The following is a 19,066-nucleotide window of genomic DNA, read 5'->3' as shown; positions in this document are numbered from 1 at the left end:
CACAAACACCGGGCCCATCTAGGAGTGGCACTGCAGTGTCACGCAGGATGGCCCTTCCAAAAAACCCTCCCCAAACAGCACATGACGCAAAGAAAAAAAGAGGCGCAATGAGGTAGCTGACTGTGTGAGTAAGATTAGCGACCCTAGTGGCCGACACAAACACCGGGCCCATCTAGGAGTGGCACTGCAGTGGCACGCAGGATGTCCCTTCCAAAAAACCCTCCCCAAACAGCACATGACGCAAAGAAAAAAAGAGGCTTTTTACTGATATTTGGTGTTTTGGATTTGACATGCTCTGTACTATGACATTGGGCATCGGCCTTGGCAGACGACGTTGCTGGCATTTCATCGTCTCGGCCATGACTAGTGGCAGCAGCTTCAGCACGAGGTGGAAGTGGATCTTGATCTTTCCCTAATTTTGGAACCTCAACTTTTTTGTTCTCCATATTTTATAGGCAGAACTAAAAGGCACCTCAGGTAAACAATGGAGATGGATGGATTGGATACTAGTATACAATTATGGACGGACTGCCACGGTTAGGTGGTATAAAAAAACCACGGTTAGGTGGTATATATTATAATAATAATACAATTATGGATGGACGGACTGCCTGCCGACTGCCGACACAGAGGTAGCCACAGCCGTGAACTACCGCACTGTACACTGGTTGATAAAGAGATAGTAGTATACTCGTAACAACTAGTATGACACTATGACGACGGTATAAAGAATGAAAAAAAAACCACGGTTAGGTGGTATATATTATAATAATAATACAATTATGGATGGACGGACTGCCTGCCGACTGCCGACACAGAGGTAGCCACAGCCGTGAACTACCGCACTGTACACTGGTTGATAAAGAGATAGTAGTATACTCGTAACAATTAGGATGACACTATGACGGTATAAAGAATGAAAAAAAAACCACGGTTAGGTGGTAGGTATATAATAATAAATAATACAATTCTGGTCGGACGGACTGCCTGCCGTGTGCCGACACAGAGGTAGCCACAGCCGTGAACTACCGCACTGTACACTGGTTGATAAAGAGATAGTAGTATACTCGTAACAATTAGGATGACACTATGACGGTATAAAGAATGAAAAAAAAACCACGGTTAGGTGGTAGGTATATAATAATAAATAATACAATTCTGGTCGGACGGACTGCCTGCCGTGTGCCGACACAGAGGTAGCCACAGCCGTGAACTACCGCACTGTACACTGGTTGATAAAGAGATAGTAGTATACTCGTAACAATTAGGATGACACTATGACGGTATAAAGAATGAAAAAAAAACCACGGTTAGGTGGTAGGTATATAATAATAAATAATACAATTCTGGTCGGACGGACTGCCTGCCGTGTGCCGACACAGAGGTAGCCACAGCCGTGAACTACCGCACTGTACACTGGTTGATAAAGAGATAGTAGTATACTCGTAACAATTAGGATGACACTATGACGGTATAAAGAATGAAAAAAAAACCACGGTTAGGTGGTAGGTATATAATAATAAATAATACAATTCTGGTCGGACGGACTGCCTGCCGTGTGCCGACACAGAGGTAGCCACAGCCGTGAACTACCGCACTGTACACTGGTTGATAAAGAGATAGTAGTATACTCGTAACAATTAGGATGACACTATGACGGTATAAAGAATGAAAAAAAAACCACGGTTAGGTGGTAGGTATATAATAATAAATAATACAATTCTGGTCGGACGGACTGCCTGCCGTGTGCCGACACAGAGGTAGCCACAGCCGTGAACTACCGCACTGTACACTGGTTGATAAAGAGATAGTAGTATACTCGTAACAATTAGGATGACACTATGACGGTATAAAGAATGAAAAAAAAACCACGGTTAGGTGGTAGGTATATAATAATAAATAATACAATTCTGGTCGGACGGACTGCCTGCCGTGTGCCGACACAGAGGTAGCCACAGCCGTGAACTACCGCACTGTACACTGGTTGATAAAGAGATAGTAGTATACTCGTAACAATTAGGATGACACTATGACGGTATAAAGAATGAAAAAAAAACCACGGTTAGGTGGTAGGTATATAATAATAAATAATACAATTCTGGTCGGACGGACTGCCTGCCGTGTGCCGACACAGAGGTAGCCACAGCCGTGAACTACCGCACTGTACACTGGTTGATAAAGAGATAGTAGTATACTCGTAACAATTAGGATGACACTATGACGGTATAAAGAATGAAAAAAAAACCACGGTTAGGTGGTAGGTATATAATAATAAATAATACAATTCTGGTCGGACGGACTGCCTGCCGTGTGCCGACACAGAGGTAGCCACAGCCGTGAACTACCGCACTGTACACTGGTTGATAAAGAGATAGTAGTATACTCGTAACAATTAGGATGACACTATGACGGTATAAAGAATGAAAAAAAAACCACGGTTAGGTGGTAGGTATATAATAATAAATAATACAATTCTGGTCGGACGGACTGCCTGCCGTGTGCCGACACAGAGGTAGCCACAGCCGTGAACTACCGCACTGTACTGTGTCTGCTGCTAATATAGACTGGTTGATATTTAAAGAGATATTAGTAGTATACAACAATACTATACTGGTGGTCAGGCACTGGTCACCACTCCTGCAGCAAAAGTGTGCACTGTTAATTAATATAATTGTACTCCTGGCTCCTGCTAACAACCTGCAGTGCTCCCCAGTCTCCCCCACAATTAATTATAAGCTTTTAATTTATACATTGATGACTGTGCAGCACACTGGGCTGAGCTGAGTGCACACAGACTGAGTCACACTGTGTGACTGACTGTGCTGTGTATCGTTTTTTTTTTCAGGCAGAGAACGGATATAGCAGAGAGAAGTGAACGGATATTATATTATATTAAATAAAAGTTAACTAGCAACTGCACTGGTCACTGACTGTGGTAAACTAACTCTGTCTGCGACTCTGCACAATCTCTCTCTATCTAATCTATCTATCTCTATTCTAATGGAGAGGACGCCAGACACGTCCTCTCCCTATCAATCTCAATGCACGAGTGAAAATGGCGGCGACGCGCGGCTCCTTATATAGAATCCGAGTCTCGCGATAGAATCCGAGCCTCGCGAGAATCCGACAGCGTCATGATGACGTTCGGGCGCGCTCGGGTTAACCGAGCAAGGCGGGAAGATCCGAGTCGCTCGGACCCGTGGAAAAAAAAGTGAAGTTCGTGCGGGTTCGGATTCAAAGAAACCGAACCCGCTCATCTCTAACAAATACCCGCATGAAGGAGATCCAGATCAAAAACCAAAACACAAAACCTGAAAAATGTCCCGGTGCACACCCCTAGTTCTTAAACACTGCACTGTTACAGCAAAAATTATACAGTTCTGTAACAGTTCTACTGCTATAGGGAGTTATTCAGAGAGAGTTAGATTTGGGTGGTTATATTGTTTCTGTGCAGGGTAAATACTGGCTGCTTAATTTCTATACTGCAATTTAGAATTCAGTTTAAACACACCCCACCCAAATCTGACTCTCTCTGCACGAGTTACAACTGCTTCACCTGTAGTGCAACATGGTTTTGCCCAATTGCTAACTTTTTTGGTTTTCTAAAAAACCTGAATAAGGTCTATAGTCCTCAGATCTGTATAATGAAAACCCAAGGGCAGAGTTTGTGTGTGACATAATGCCATAATCTTCTTCTACTCCCTATAGGAACATCTTAATGGCACGTCATATGGGGTTGCACACAGAATAAATATCAGTGTTACCCTTTTAGTGTTCTATTCTATAATATGCAATACAATGTACTGATGGTATCTGAGGTTGGTATAATGTGACAGTTTAAACTCTTTGTGTAATTTTGTTGACTAAAACACATCCTAGATTGAAAAGCTAGGACTGTACATCATTGTCCACTATATATTGCAATATTTTCATTTGTGAGCTGTTAGAATTTTGGTAAAGTTTGCTTATTTTACTGGGCTGTTCTTTTATTCCCAACCAGTCTTTCATCAACTTTACTGACAAAAAAATTATATTAACCACAGTATTTAATCCAGCTAAATCAAATCTATATGTTTTCACTGTGGGAACACATCTTAACTATTCAGTTATTAATGAAGAATCATCCACAGATGTTCAGTCAGGATGAATATCCGCTCATCTGCCTACTTCCTCTTCAAATGAAAGCAATGGGAAGGAATCCTACCAACTCAAGATCCATGGAATAAAGCTTTGTTCTTTTTTAGAATAGCGAATACATGGCATTAGCAATAGGATCCAAAATCTTTCTTTCAATCTCAAGTGAGAAAAAAACGAAAATAAATTGTGCAATTTGCACATGTGCCATTACTTTATCTACCTTTATGCTACCTCCCGTCCTCTGCTGTCCACAAATTCCACCTGTCCTGTCAAATGATTTCTTCCTTTCATTCCTGCCTCCAACATTTTGCACATGTTGCGTCCTATCTCTGGAAATCTCTACCTTTCCCCATCAGACTCTCCGCCTCTCTACATAACTTCAAATAAGCTCTAAAGACTCACTTCTTCTTCAAACCCAGCCATCTCTCATCTTAACCTTCTGGTCCAGGCTTACTGTCTACCCCATCTGTGTCACCCCTGTCTGCCTGCACCTCCCCTTTAGAATGTAAGCCCTCACAAGCAGGGCCATATCCTCTCATGTGCTTTTATTTCTCTTACTTATACTATCTTCTACTGCATACTCCATGTGACTGCACATAACCCTAGGTTACTGCTACCCTGCTGCTTATTTCAATGTCATATCTGCTGATGATGAAATGTTATATACCATGTACTTGTCCTGCATTCTCTTGTACTCTAAGTTGCTGTAGTTTTTTATTTTTTTTGCTTAATCCAAGGGCCACTACTCTCAGCTGTTTTTGACACTGTAGACCACCCTCTCCTTAAGTAAATCCTTCACTCCCCCGGTCTGCATTATACTGCCCTCTCCTGGCGATCCTTTTACCTCTCTGACAGATACTTCTCTGTCTCCTATCATGATTCTACCTCCTCCCCCCACTTCCACTAACTGTAGGTGTCCCCCAAGGTTCTGTTATTGGTCCTCTCCTATCTCTCTATGTACATCCTTTTAAGGTGAGCTCATTGTTCACTTACAGTATAATCTCTATGCAGATGATACTGAAATATAACTTTCCTCCCCTGACCTCTGCCCCACTCTCCTCACTTGTATCTCCAACTGCATCCCTACTATCTCTTCTTGGATGTCCCAGTGCTTTCTTAAACTTAAAATGTCTAAGACTGAGCTGATCATCTTCCTACCCTCCCACACAACCTCACATCCCACAATTTCATTATCTTTTGATGGCACTTTTATCTACTCTGGCCCCAAAGTGTGCTGTCTTGGAGTAATCCTTGACTCCTCATCTCTCCGTCAAACCACACATTCAGTACCTCTTGCAGTCCAACCATTTTCATCTCAAAAATATTTCCAGGACCAGAACCTTTCTCACCCAGGATGCCATTAAGGTGGTCATTCCGAGTTGTTCGCTCGCTAGCAGTTTTTAGCAGCCGTGCAAATGCTATGCCGCCTCCCACTGGGAGTGTATTTTAGCTTAGCAGAAGTGCGAACGAAAGGATTTCAAAGCGGCGGCAAAATATTTTTGTGCAGTTTTAGAGTAGCTCAATACTTACTCAGCGCTTGCGATGACTTCAGACTGTTCAGTTCCTGTTTTGATGTCACAAACGCGCCCTGCATTCACTCAGCCTTGCCTGTGTTTTTCCTGGCACGCCTGCGTTTTTTCGAACACTCCCCAAAAATGGTCAGTTGCCACCCAGAAACGCCCACTTCATGTCAATCACTGTGCGGCCAGCAGTGCGACTGAAAAGCTTTGCTAGACCTTGTGTGAAACTACATCGTTCATTGTAATAGTACTTAACGCGTGCGCATTGCGCTGCATACGCATGCGCAGAAGTGCCTTTTTTTTGCCTCATCGCTGCACAGCGAACGAATGCAGCTAGAGATCAACTCAGAATGACCACCTAAGACCCTTATCCACTCATTGATCATCTCCAAACTGGACTACTGTAATCTTCTCCTATCTTACATCCCTGACAAATACCTCTTTCCAATCTATTATCAATGCTGCTGCCCGACTCATCTTCACCAAACGTACTGCATCCACCTCCCCTCTCCTACAAGCCCTTCACTGGCTTCCCTTCCCTTTTCAGAATCCAATGAAAACTTCTCATGCCCAGGGAGGCAGAGGGAGATTAGGGAGTCAAATGTGTGGCTTAGAGACTGGTGTAGGAAAGAGGGGTTTGTGTTCCTGGAACACTGGGTGGACTTCTCAGTCAGGCGCCATATTTTTTGTCGCAATGGATTGCACTTGAATGAGGAGGGGGTAGCAGTGCTTGGGGGGAAAGATGGTTAAAAGGTTGGATGAGCTTTTAAACTAGGTGCCTGGGGGGAGGGTTTAGCTAGAAACTACAGGTCATGCAGTGAAAATAGTGAGGAGGGAGGAAGTGAACAAAATGGGGGTGGAGAAGGGGAAGGGAAAGAGCAGCCGGCAAGGGTATTAACATGGGTACTAACAAAGGTATTACCAAAGGAATTGCCAAAACACTAACTAACGACTATTATGGGTCATCATTACTGTATATAGAAAATTATGTCCCTAGCACAAGGGGAAATACTTAATTGTATGTATGTAAACGCTAGAAGCCTTACAGGTAAAAAGGGGAAACTAGAAGTCCTTGCAGCAAGAAAACAGTATGATATTATAGGCATTACTGAAACTTGGTGGGACGAATCTCATGATTGGATGGTCAATCCTATGCTGTTCAGGAGAGATAGATTAAACAAACAGGGTGGAGGGGTATTTCTTTACGTAAAACCATTTTCAAAACCTGATATATGGGAAAATATTCACAAGGGGACTGTAAATACTGTTGAGACATTATGGGTAGAAAGTGCAGGTGGAGGAAGGGGAACAAAAAAGATATTATTAAGGCTATACTACAAGCCACCTGGTATTAATGTGCATGATGAGGAAATGTTACTAAATCAAATTGAAAAAGCAGCAGGAGTAGGAGACGTAATAGTTATGGGAGATTTTAACTCTCTGGAGATATATTGGACAAATGATTCATGTGATACTGCTAGGGGTAATATGTTTTTAAAAACACTAAATGATAGCTACTTACTTCAACTAATTGAGGAACCAACTAGGTACAATGCAATCTTAGACCTGGTATTAACTAACAATGGGGAATTGATATCAAATATTATAGTAGGGGAGCCCATGGGAAACAGCGACCACAATATGGTCACATTCAACATTAGTTTTTATAAACAGTCTTATATTGGCTCAACTGGGACTCTAAACTTTAGTAAAACCAACTTTGACATGATGAGGGAAGCTTTAAGTGACATCGAATGGGAAATTTTGTTTCATGGAAAAAATACTACGGAGAAATGGGAGGTATTAAAATCACTGATCGTTAGTAATACTCATAAATTTATTCCCATGGGCAGCAAACAAAGGACTGAAAATTTCAAACCAACGTGGCTATACAAGTAGATTAAGGAACTAATGGGCAAAAAAGGTGAGCATTCAAAATAATACAAATCAGACGGGAATGCGGAGTCATTCCAGCACTATAAGGATCGTAACAAAATATGCAAAATAGAAATAAGAGCTACTAAAGTAGAAACTGCAAAGCTAATAGCAAAGGAAAGCAAATCAAACCCCCCAAAATTCTTTAAGATTAAAGAGAGTATAGGCCCTTTAAAGGACAAGCTGGGAGACTTAATTAAAAATGATAATGACATTGCAGACAAACCAAATGGATTTTTCTCATCTGTATTCACAAGAGAGGACTAGATGCAGGGATAAACACACAATCACAACAAAGATAATGTCTCATTATTAAGTGCTTATTTAAGTGAGGAGGTAGTATTTGCCAAATTAAAAGAAATTAAGATTAATAAATCATCTGGTCCTGACAGAATTCACCCAAGGGTTTTCATGGAGCTTCACTCCGAACTAGCAAGACCACTATTTTTGATCTTCAATGACTTACTTACAAAAGGCATGGTTCCCAAAGTCTGGCGTATAGCAAATATTCAAACAGTGAAGTAAAGCTGAACCGGGTAATTATAGACCAGTTAGTCTTACATCTTTAGTGGGGAAAGTACTGGAAGGTATTCTAAGGGACAGTATACAGAAGTTCATTGAAGCCAATAAGGTTATTAATAGGAACCAACATGGATTTGTGAAGGAGAGGTCACGTCAAACAAACTTACTAGGCTTTTATGAAACGGTTAGTGCGAACCTTGATCAGTGTAAGGCGGTCTATGTAATCTTTTTAGACTTTACTAAAGCTTTTTACACAGTACCGCACATGAGACTTATCTATAAGTTACAAGACATAGGTCCAAGGAGCACAATCTGCACTTGGGTCAGAAATTGATTAGATAATAGGAAGCAGCGCATTGTGGTAAATGGAACTTTTTCAAATTGGAATGAAGTACTAAGTAGTGTGCCACAAGGGTCTGTACTTGGACCACTATTGTTCAACATTTTTATTAACAATCTAGCAGTAGATCTGGAGAGTATGGGCCCTCATTCCGAGTTGTTCGCTCGCTAGCCGCTTTTCGCAGCAGTGCACACGCTAAGCCGCCGCCCTCTGGGAGTGAATCTTAGCTTAGCAGAATTGCGAACGAAGTATTCGCAATATTGCGAAAAGATTTCTCTTTGCAGTTTCTGAGTAGCTCGAGACTTACTCTTCCAGTGCGCTCAGTTCAGTGCTTGTCGTTCCTGGTTTGATGTCACAAACACACCCAGCGTTCGCCCAGACACTCCCCCGTTTCTCCAGCCACTCCTGCGTTTTTCCCAGAAACGGCAGCGTTTTTTCACACACTCCCATAAAACGGCCAGTTTCCGCCCAGAAACACCCACTTCCTGTCAATCACACTACGATCAGCAGAACGATGAAAAAACCTCATAATGCCGTGAGTAAAATACCAAACTTCTTAGCAAATTTACTTGGCGCAGCCGCAGTGAGAACATTGCGCATGCGCAGTTAGCGGAAAATTGCACCGATGCGAAGGAAAATAACGAGCGAACAATTCGGAATGAGGGCCATGGTGTAAATTTTTGCAGACGATACCAAATTGTGTAAGGTTATAAATATGGAGGGAGATTCTGAGTCTTTTCAGAATGACTTAGTCAAACTGGAAGCATGGGCAGCAAAATGGAGAATGAGCTTCAATACAGACAAGTGTAAGGTAATGCACTTTGGTACCAAGAACAAAAGTAACACCTACATACTAAATGGGGTAAAATTAGGTGATTCTGTACTGGAAAAGGACTTAGGTGTTTACATAGATAGCAAACTAAGCAGCAGTACCCAAAATAGGATTGCAGCAAAGAAGGCTAACAAGGTATTAGCATGTATAAAGCAGGAATTGACGCAAGGGATGAGAGTGTTATACTCCCATTATATAAATCCCTAGTATGGCCACATCTTGAATACTGTGCACAATTTTGGGCACCATACTACAAAAAGGATATCCTGGAACTAGAAAAGGTTCAGACACAGGTGAACAAACTAATTAAGGGGATGGAGACCCTGGAATACGAGGAAAGGCTTGCAAGGCTGAGCATGTTTACACTGGAAAAGAAGAGACTAAGAGGGGACGTGATAAACATTTACAAATATATAAGGGGACAATACACAGAGCTTGCAGGGGATCTGCTTTTGGTAAGATCAATACAGAGGACACATGGACACCACTTAGGTTAGAGGAGAGGAGATTTCGCACACAGAGACGTAAAGGTTTGTTCACAGAAAGGACAATACGTGTTTGGAATTCCCTCACTGAGAGAGTAGTAATGGCAGACTTTGGGGGTCATTCCGGGTTGGTTGATTGCTCGCTAGCTACTTTTAGCAGCCGTGCAAACGCATTGTCGCCGCCCACTGGGGAGAGTATTTTCACTTTGCAGAAGTGCAAATGCTTGTGCAGCAGAGCGCCTGCAAAATCATTTTGTGCAAAACAAGACCATCCCTGTAGTTATTCTTTGTGTGAGTTGATTCTAACGAGGCGGGATGACTTTTGACGTCACACAGCCGCCCAGCGTTCGCCCAGCCACGCCTGCGGTTTTCTAAGCACTCCCTGAAAACGGTCGGTTTCCACCCAGAAATGCCCACTTCATGTCAATCTTCCTGCGTTCAGCCGTGTGACTGAAAGCTTCGCTAGAACCTGTGCAAAACCACAAAGGACTTTGTACCTGTACGTCGCGCATGCGCATTGCGGTGCATACGCAAGCGAAGATCAGCCATTTTTTTCACTGATCGCTGCGCTGCGAGCAACGGTAGCTAGCGATCAACTCGGAATGACCTCCTTGGTCAACACTTTTAAGAATGGGCTAGATAAGTACCTAATGGATAAGGATATACAGGATTATGGTGCGTAGTCATGCACTATAGTTATAAAAAAAAATATAGAGAAATTAACACAACGGCCGACATTAGCAACAGACTAAATTAATCCTAAAAATTATTACAGGTTGAACCCGATGGACAAATTGTCTTTTTTCAACCTCAAAAACTATGTTACTTTGTAACTATGGCCCTCATTCCGAGTTGTTCGCTCGCAAGCTGCTTTTAGCAGCTTTGCACACGCTAAGCCGCCGCCTACTGGGAGTGAATCTTAGCATAGTAAAATTGCGAACGAAAGATTAGCAAATTTGCGAATAGACACTTCTTAGCAGTTTCTGAGTAGCTCCACACTTACTCGGCATCTGCGATCAGTTCAGTGCTTGTCGTTCCTGGTTTGATGTCACAAACACACCCAGCGTTCGCCCAGGCACTCCTCCATTTCTCCAGCCACTCCCGCGTTTTTCCCAGAAACTGTAGCGTTTTTTCGCGCACACCCATAAAACGGCCTGTTTCCGCCCAGAAACACCCACTTCCTGTCAATCACATTACGATCACCAGAACGAAGAAAAAACCTCGTAATGCCGTGAGTAAAATACCTAACTGCATAGCAAATTTACTTGGCGCAGTCGCACTGCGGACATAGCGCATGCGCATTAGCGACTATTCGCTCCGTTGAGAAAAAAAATAACGAGCGAACAACTCGGAATGACCCCCTATGTTACTACTAGGTGATTCGTCGCGCCCCGTGGGCGCTCTTCACACCGTCGTAAGGGGCTACGCCCCCTTAACCCTTGCACACCCTTGTGGTGTGCAATATTTTTATTATATGGAGTATTACATCCAATCATAATTGTGTGAGTGGTTAAATATTGCACGGACAAAGGGTGTGCAATGGTTAAGGGGTGGAAGCCCCTTACAATGGCGTGAACAGCGCACGCAGGGCCTGGTGAATCACCTAGTAGGTGCTTTGGTTGGGGGAGTAGCGGGTGCGGGGAAGAGGCGGATGGGATCCTGGGGGGCCACGTGAGGGACGGTTGCGGTGGTGCCGCAGGTGAGGGAGGGTGCATGGGTGCTGCGGGTGGTTGTGTGGAGCCGCAGCGGGTGGGGGAGGAGCAGTTGCGGGGTTGCACCGGGTGCTGGAGTGGCGGATGCGGTTGTGTGTCAGGAGGTACGGGTGCGGGGTTGGTGGGGGAGGGGGTCCGGAGCTATGGCGGGTGCTGGTGGGGTTGTGTGGGGGTGCCGCGGATGGGGCCCGGAGGTACTGTGAGTGGGGGAGGGTTGGGTAATGCTTTTCCGGCTCCTCATCCTGTCAGCAGCAAAGCTGCTGTCCTCCCTTTGGCAGTGGCTCTCCCAGAGAGTCGCACAGCAGGCAGTCACTAATGTTAGCGCCGGTGTCCCAACGCGCCTCATTACAGGGAAGATGCATTCAATAAACTACATCTACTAGCAGCCCTAAGGGGTGGAATGCTGCGGTGCTAAGGGCTGCTGGGAGCTGTAGTTTATGTTGTGCGTCTACTTCCCTGTAATGCGGCACGTTGGGACACTGGTGATAACAATAGTGACTGGCTGGCAGAACTGTGTGACTGGCTGAATCAATGTAAAAGGTGAGAGTGCTGTGCAGTGTCAGTGTCAGTTGACACTCAACAAAGGGATGCAGTGCAGGGAGGCACCAGGAAGGAGAGACATTCTCCCTGCTCTGCATCCCTGTGCTGAGCTGCTGCTGCTATCTCTGCTGCTGCCGGCTGCTGTCACACATGCAGCGGCGCCAGAAGCACAAAACATTTTCTCCCCCTCGGTGCCAGCAGCACAAAGCCTCCTCTTCCCCTCGACGCCATCAGCACAAAACCTCCTCTCCCCCCTCCCCTCCCCTGTGCGACATTCAGTGGCTGGGAGGGAGCCAAAGTGGGCGGAGCTAGATGGGAGTAAGGGACGGAGCTATACGGGACCATGCTGCAGCAGGAGGATGAGCTGCTACAGCTTCGGCCAGCAAGACTTCATTAGATAAGTGTCTGGAAAGAGAGAGAGTGTGTGTGTGTGTGTGTGTGTGTGTGCGTGTGTGTGTGTGTGTGTGTGTGTGTGTATATATACAGTGTCTGTGTATACTGTAGATATGTGTGACTGTGTATGTGTGTAATGTATGTACAGTATGTATGTGTGTGTGTATGTATATATATGTGTCTGTTGTGTGTGTGTATGTGTGACCACTGCATAATGTGTGTAAGCGTCACTGGTACAGGGGGCGTTACGTGTGTAAGCTGCACTGGTACAGAGGGTGTTTGGTGTATAAGCGGTACAGGTAGAGGGGGCATTACGTGTGTAAGCATCACTGTACAGGGGGCGTTACGTGTGTAAGCATCACTGGTACAGGGGGGCGTTACGTGTGTAAGCGTCACTGGTACAGGGGGCATTACGTGTGTAAGCGGCACTGGTACAGAGGGCGTTACATGTGTAAGCATCACTGCTACAGGGGGCATTACGTGTGTAAGCATCACTGCTACGGGGGGGTGACATGTGTAAGCGTCACTGGTACAGGAGGTGGTGCGTGTGTAAGCGTCACTTGTACAGGGTGTGTTACTTGTGTAAGCGTCACTGGTACAGGGGGGGCGTGACATGTGTAAGCCTCACTGGTTCAGGAGCCATTACATGTGTAAGCGTCTCTGGTACAGGGGGCATTACATGTGTAAGTGTCTCTACTACAGTGATATTATGTGCGCTGTGCGTCTGTAAAGTATGCGAGGGTGCAAATTTATAGTTTGCAGGGGGCGCCGAACACTCTAGCAACGGCCCTGACTGCACACCCACTCCACTGCACACACCTTTTACTTTGATTCAGCGTCCAGACAAAACCCTCCACGATATCACCCACTCTACCCGTTACATTAGCCATCTCGGGGCTTCCAGGCCGGTAGGCCAGGTGCTGTGTTGCGGAGTCAGGGCCTCTGGGGATCTGGGCGTGGCTGTGGCGGGGAGGCACTTCTGTTACATCACACGCAGAGCAGGCACTGGGGCTTAGAGAGTATGAGGCGCAGGGAGGCCTATGAAAGCCTTCCGCTGCGCCGCTTTCATACACATCTATGCCGGTGGCTGCAGCAGCTTTTGTTCCACCTGTGTCACGGCTCGGGAGTGGGGATTGTTGATGGCGGAGGGGGCAGGTGGACTGGCAGCAAGACATTGGTGGTCATTCCGAGTTGATCGCTCGCTAGCAATTTTTAGCAGCCGTGCAAACGCTATGCCGCCACCCACTGGGAGTGTATTTTAGCTTATCAGACGTGTGAAGGAAGGGATCGGAGAGCGGGTACAAAAAAATGTTGTGCAGTTTCAGAGTAGCTTCAGACCTACTCGGCGCTTGCGATCACTTCAGACCATTCAGTTCCTGATTTGACAACATGTACACGCCCTGCACTCGCCCAGCCACGCCTGTGTTTTGCTGAGCACTCCCTGAAAACGGTCAGTTGACACCCAGAAACACCCTCTTCCTGTCAATCACTCTGCGGCTGCCTGTGCGACTGAAAAGCAACGCTAGACCCTGTGTAAAACTACATAGTTCGTTGTAATAGTACGCCGCACGTGCGCATTGCGCTGCATACGCAGAAGTGGCGAGTTTTTGCCTGATCACTGCACAATGAACGAATGCAGCTAGCGATCAACTTGGAATGACCCCCATAGGACGCTGCAGTAAAAGGATTTTTTTTCCTCTATGTACAGCGCAGAGACTTGCTGCAGATGCAGTGGCATACCCTCCAGCTGCACCTTTTTGGCAGGTACAGTCCCTTTTTTTATGGTCTGCACCGTTTTTTGACTCTCAAAGCTTCCATTGACAGTATAGGGAAAGGGGCGTGGATATGCAGCTGTACCCGTGGCCACGCCCCCTTTTCGAATTTGCATAAATGTTTATGTGTAAATTGTTGGAGGGTGTGTTGCTGCAGATGCAGTGGGACTATTTTGGGGTGTGGGGCTGGAGCTGCAGCTCCATCAGTCCCATTGCTAATACTGCTCTGTGAGAACACAGCAGGCAAAGGGCAGAGCCTCCTATTGGATGTAACCTGTGTGGGAGGGCGTTTCTCGCCCAATCAGCTGTGGACTGGGTGTGATAGACCTCCTGCTAGTGCTAACCCAATGAGAGCTCCTAGCCACGCCCAGCGTTAGGGACCCAGGCACAGAATCACAGGGCTATTATATAGGAGATGTTACAAAGACCTAACCCACTCTTCTCCCATCCACATCTCTGACCTTATCATCCTTTACACTCCCAACCAGCCTCTTCGCTCTGCTAACGCATGCCGCCTCTCCTGCCTACTGATTACCTTCATCTACCTACAAGATTTTGCACGTGCTGCTCCCTTTCTCTGGAATTCTTTACCTCTCCTCCTCAGACTCTCCTCCTGTCTTCAAAACTTCAAATAGGTGCTCAAGACCCACTTCTTCCCCAAATGCAGCAAACTCTCATCCTAAGCCCTTGCTCACTCTAGATCCCATTTGTGTCACCCCTGTCTGTATGCCCATCCCCTTTACAATGTAAGCTCTCTCAAGCAGGGCCTTCTCCCCTCTGCATATTATTATAATAACACCAAATAAAAGGGTAATTATTATCCTAATTATTTTTACAGGGTTTGCCCTGTGTGGTGTAGGGGTACACTCTCCTGTGTCGCATATTGTTATATAACTCCAGAAAAATAATGGAGAACAAAAATTTGGAGGATAAAATAGGGAAAGATCAAGAACCACTTCCTCCTACTGCTGCTGCTGTTGCCGCTGCTGTTGTTGCTGCTGGGAGTCGATTGTCACCCCAGAGGGGAAGTCGGAAGACCACTTGTACTACTTCAACTAAGCAATTGACTGTCCAACAGTCCTTTGTGAGGAAGATGAATCTGACAGCAGTCATCCTATTGCAAAGCGGATAACTGAGGCCTTGACAGCTATGTTGGTGTTAGACGTGAGTCCTGTATCCGCCATTAGTGCAGTGGGATTTCGACAGTTGATGGAGGTAGCTGGTCCCCGGTACCAAATCCCATCTAGATTCCACTTCACTAGGCAGGCGATACCAAGAATGTACAGAGACGTCAGAAAAAGTGTCCTCAGTGTCCTAAAAAAAGGCGGTTGTACCCACTGTCCACTTAACCACGGACATGTGGACAAGTGGAACAGGGCAGACTAAGGACAATGGGGGTCATTCTGAGTTGATCGCTCGCTTGATAGTTTTAGCAGCTGTGCAAACGCTATGCCGCCGCCCACTGGGGAGTGTATTTTAGCTTAGCAGAAGTGCGAACGCTTGTGCAGCTGAGCTCTGCAAAAACAGTTTGTGCAGTTTCAGAGTAGTTCTGAACCTACTCAGCGCTTGCAATCACTTCAGCCTATTTGTGTCCGGATTTGACGTCATACAGCAAACGCCCGGCCACGCCTGAGTTTTTTCAGACATGTCTGCGTTTTTGCAAACACTCCCTGAAAACGGTAAGTTGACACCCAGAAACGTCCCCCTCCTGTCAATCTTCTTGCGGGCGTCAGTGTGAAGAAAATCTTCGCTAGAACCTGAGCACAACCACAAAGGGCTTTGTACACGTACGTCGCGCGTGTGCATTGCGGGACACTTCCTGTCAATCACATTACGATCACCAGAACGAAGAAAAAACCTCGTAATGCCGTGAGTAAAATACCTAACTGCATAGCAAATTTACTTGGCGCAGTCGCAATTAGGGGTCATTCTGAGTTGATCGTAGCTGTGCTAAATTTAGCACAGCTACGATCATCTTCCCTGACATGCGGGGGGATACCCAGCACAGGGCTAGTCCGCCCCGCATGTCAGTGACGCCCCCCGTAGAAGTGCAAAGGCATCGCCGCTATGCCAGAGTAGCTCCCGACCATTGCAGCTTTAGCGTGTTGGCTGGGAGCTACTTGTCACTCCCCGGCCCGCAGCGGTTGCGTATGACATCATGCAGCCGTTGCGGGCCACTCCCCGCATGGTCTGACCACACCTGCGTTGACCGGACCACGCCCACGAAACGGCGGCCAAACGCACAACCTCCACAACCTCCCGCCCAGCGACCACCTCTGCCTGTCAATCAGGCAGAAGCGATCGCAGCCCCGCTATGGCCTTCGGCCATCTGGCATGTGCCGGTGCACTACGGCACCGAAGCTTGCGCAGTGGTTACCCGTTCACTCGGTTGCGATAAAAAGCAGCGAGCGAATTGGTCAGAATGACCCCCAATGCCATTACATCTGGACAAATTCCAGCAAGTCCCATGCTTTGCACATACAATTTGGTGGTGCAGAATTTTTTAAAAAATTACAGGGGCATGCAGGAAATGCTGTTGGTGACCCAAAAAATTGCGGGCCACTTTCGACATTCAGCCACTCCGTGCCACTCCTAGATGGGCCAGGTGTTTCTTGTTTGCATGATGTGCTCTTTCGGGCCTAGTTTTTAAAATTGCCATCCTGTTTGACACTGCAATGCCACTCCTAGATGGGCCAGGTGTTTGTGCCACACACTTGTGTCGCTTAGCTTAGTCATCCAGCAACCGCGGTGCACCTCTCTTTTTCTTTGCATCATGTGCTGTTTGGGGCCTATTTTTTAAAAGTGCCATTCTGTCTGCCACTGCAGTGCCACTCCTAGATGAGCCAGGTGTTTGTGACGCACACTTGTGTTGCTTAGCTAAGTCACACAGCGACCTCGGTGCAACCTTTAGGCCTAAAAACAATATTGTGAGGTGTTCAGAATAGACTGGAAACGAGTGGAAATGAATGTTATTGAGGTTAATAATACTGTAGGATCAAAATTACCTCAAAATTCTGTGATTTTAGCTATATTTATGTTTTTTCAAAAATCATCCAGATCCAAAACTAAAACCCTAAAGGGTCGTTTTGGCAAAACCAATCCAGATCCAAAACACGAGCGGGGATCCAGATACAAAACCAAAACACGAAAAGTGTAAACATGCTTAGCCTATCAAGCCATTCCTCATATTCTAGCGTCTCTATGCCCTTTATCAATTTGGTCGCCCATCTTTGAAGCTTTTCTAGTTCCAGGATATCCTTTTTGTAGTATGGTGCCCATAGTTGTGCACAGTATTAGAGATGTGGCCTCACCAGTGATTTATACAATGGGAGTATAACACTCTCATCCCTTGCATCAATTCCCCGCTTTATGCATGCTAATACCATGTTTGCCTTTTTTCTGCATTTCTACTTTGGGTACTACTGCTACGTTTTTTATCTATGTAAACACCTAAATCTTTTTCCAGTACAGAATCCCCTAGTTTCTCACCATTTAGTATGTAAGTAGTGTTTCTGTTCTTTCTACCAAAGTGCATTACCTTACATTTGTCTATGTTGAACCGCATTTTCCATTTAGCTGCCCATGTTTCCATTCTAAATAAGTCGTTCTGTAGAGACTCAGCATCCTCATCCGAATTCATAACCTTACACAGTTTGGTGTCGTCTGCAAAAATTTACACTGTACTCTCTAGACCTACTTCTAGATCGTTTATGAAAATGTTAAACAATAGTGGTCCAAGTACAGACCCTTGTGGCATACCACTTAATACGTCAGTCCAATTCGAAAATGTTCCATTTACCTGCTCCCTTTTATCCAACCAATTTCTAACTCAAGTGCATAATGTGCTCCCTAGCCCAAGTTCTCTTAATTTGTATATAAGTTTCATGTGAGGTACTGTATCAAAAGCTTTGGCAAAGTCTAAAAAGATTACATCCACCTCCTTACCCTGGTCTAGGTCCGCACTAACTGTTTCATAAAAGTCTATTAAGTTAGTTTGACATGATCTATCCTTCACAAAGCTGTGTTGGTTTCTATTAATAACCTTATTGGTTTCGATGAATTCCTGTATTCTATCCCTTAAAATACCTTCCAGTACTTTCCCCTCCTATGTGTTTGCTGGTGTCTGTTACTCCCGTCAACTGCATGCCCTTTATTTTATACTACTGGAGCGATATGCTCTGCTCTCCAGTCTGATGCATCCGAAAGTCACGATACACTGATGTTTCATAGAGAAATAGCGGAATATTTTAATGGAACAGGACATATTCAGATTCACCAGCGCAGTATGGACGTGGAATCCTCAAAAAAGGGGTGACTATTATTTGCTACTATTTCATGCTTTTTTTAAATATTTTTTCTTTTATGTTGGTTGCTATACATTTTGTATAATATTTCCATCAATGTATATATAACATTTTAATAGGTATTGTACACCAAAACAGGTGTTCACCTATGTCAATTGAAAATCATTTTTTGATTAGCTGAAGGCTGCATAAACCTGAGGCCATATAAGAGCCCAATTTTTTGTGATTGGTTGTTTATGACTAAGCAGTTGCTAGGTAGATCATGGTTTTCGGTGGTATTTTTCCTAAAGGACTATAGGGCTGTCCGTCAAGGTTTTAGGGGTTGGTCTCAGGATAATATATAATCCATAGTCATGTGCCTCAGACTTCCTCTTGCCATTTTGTATGGCCCAGGAAGGCTGAGTATATTGCTGCCCTTGGGTACTGTGTGATTGCCTTTTATTACTTTCTTTATTTAATTGCTGCCTCCCTTGCCTTCCCTCCTCATTTATTATTTGTGCCCTGCTTGCTATATTATTCTTTGCAGCACTTATCATGCCGCGTCCCCGGCGATCTGCCCCCCCTCACGCCGCCT

The sequence above is a fragment of the Pseudophryne corroboree genome, chromosome 7, assembly GCF_028390025.1.
Source record: "Pseudophryne corroboree isolate aPseCor3 chromosome 7, aPseCor3.hap2, whole genome shotgun sequence".
Classification (NCBI taxonomy): domain Eukaryota; kingdom Metazoa; phylum Chordata; class Amphibia; order Anura; family Myobatrachidae; genus Pseudophryne; species Pseudophryne corroboree.
The sequence above is the reverse complement of the archived record's forward strand: the minus strand, read 5'-3'. Positions refer to the sequence as shown.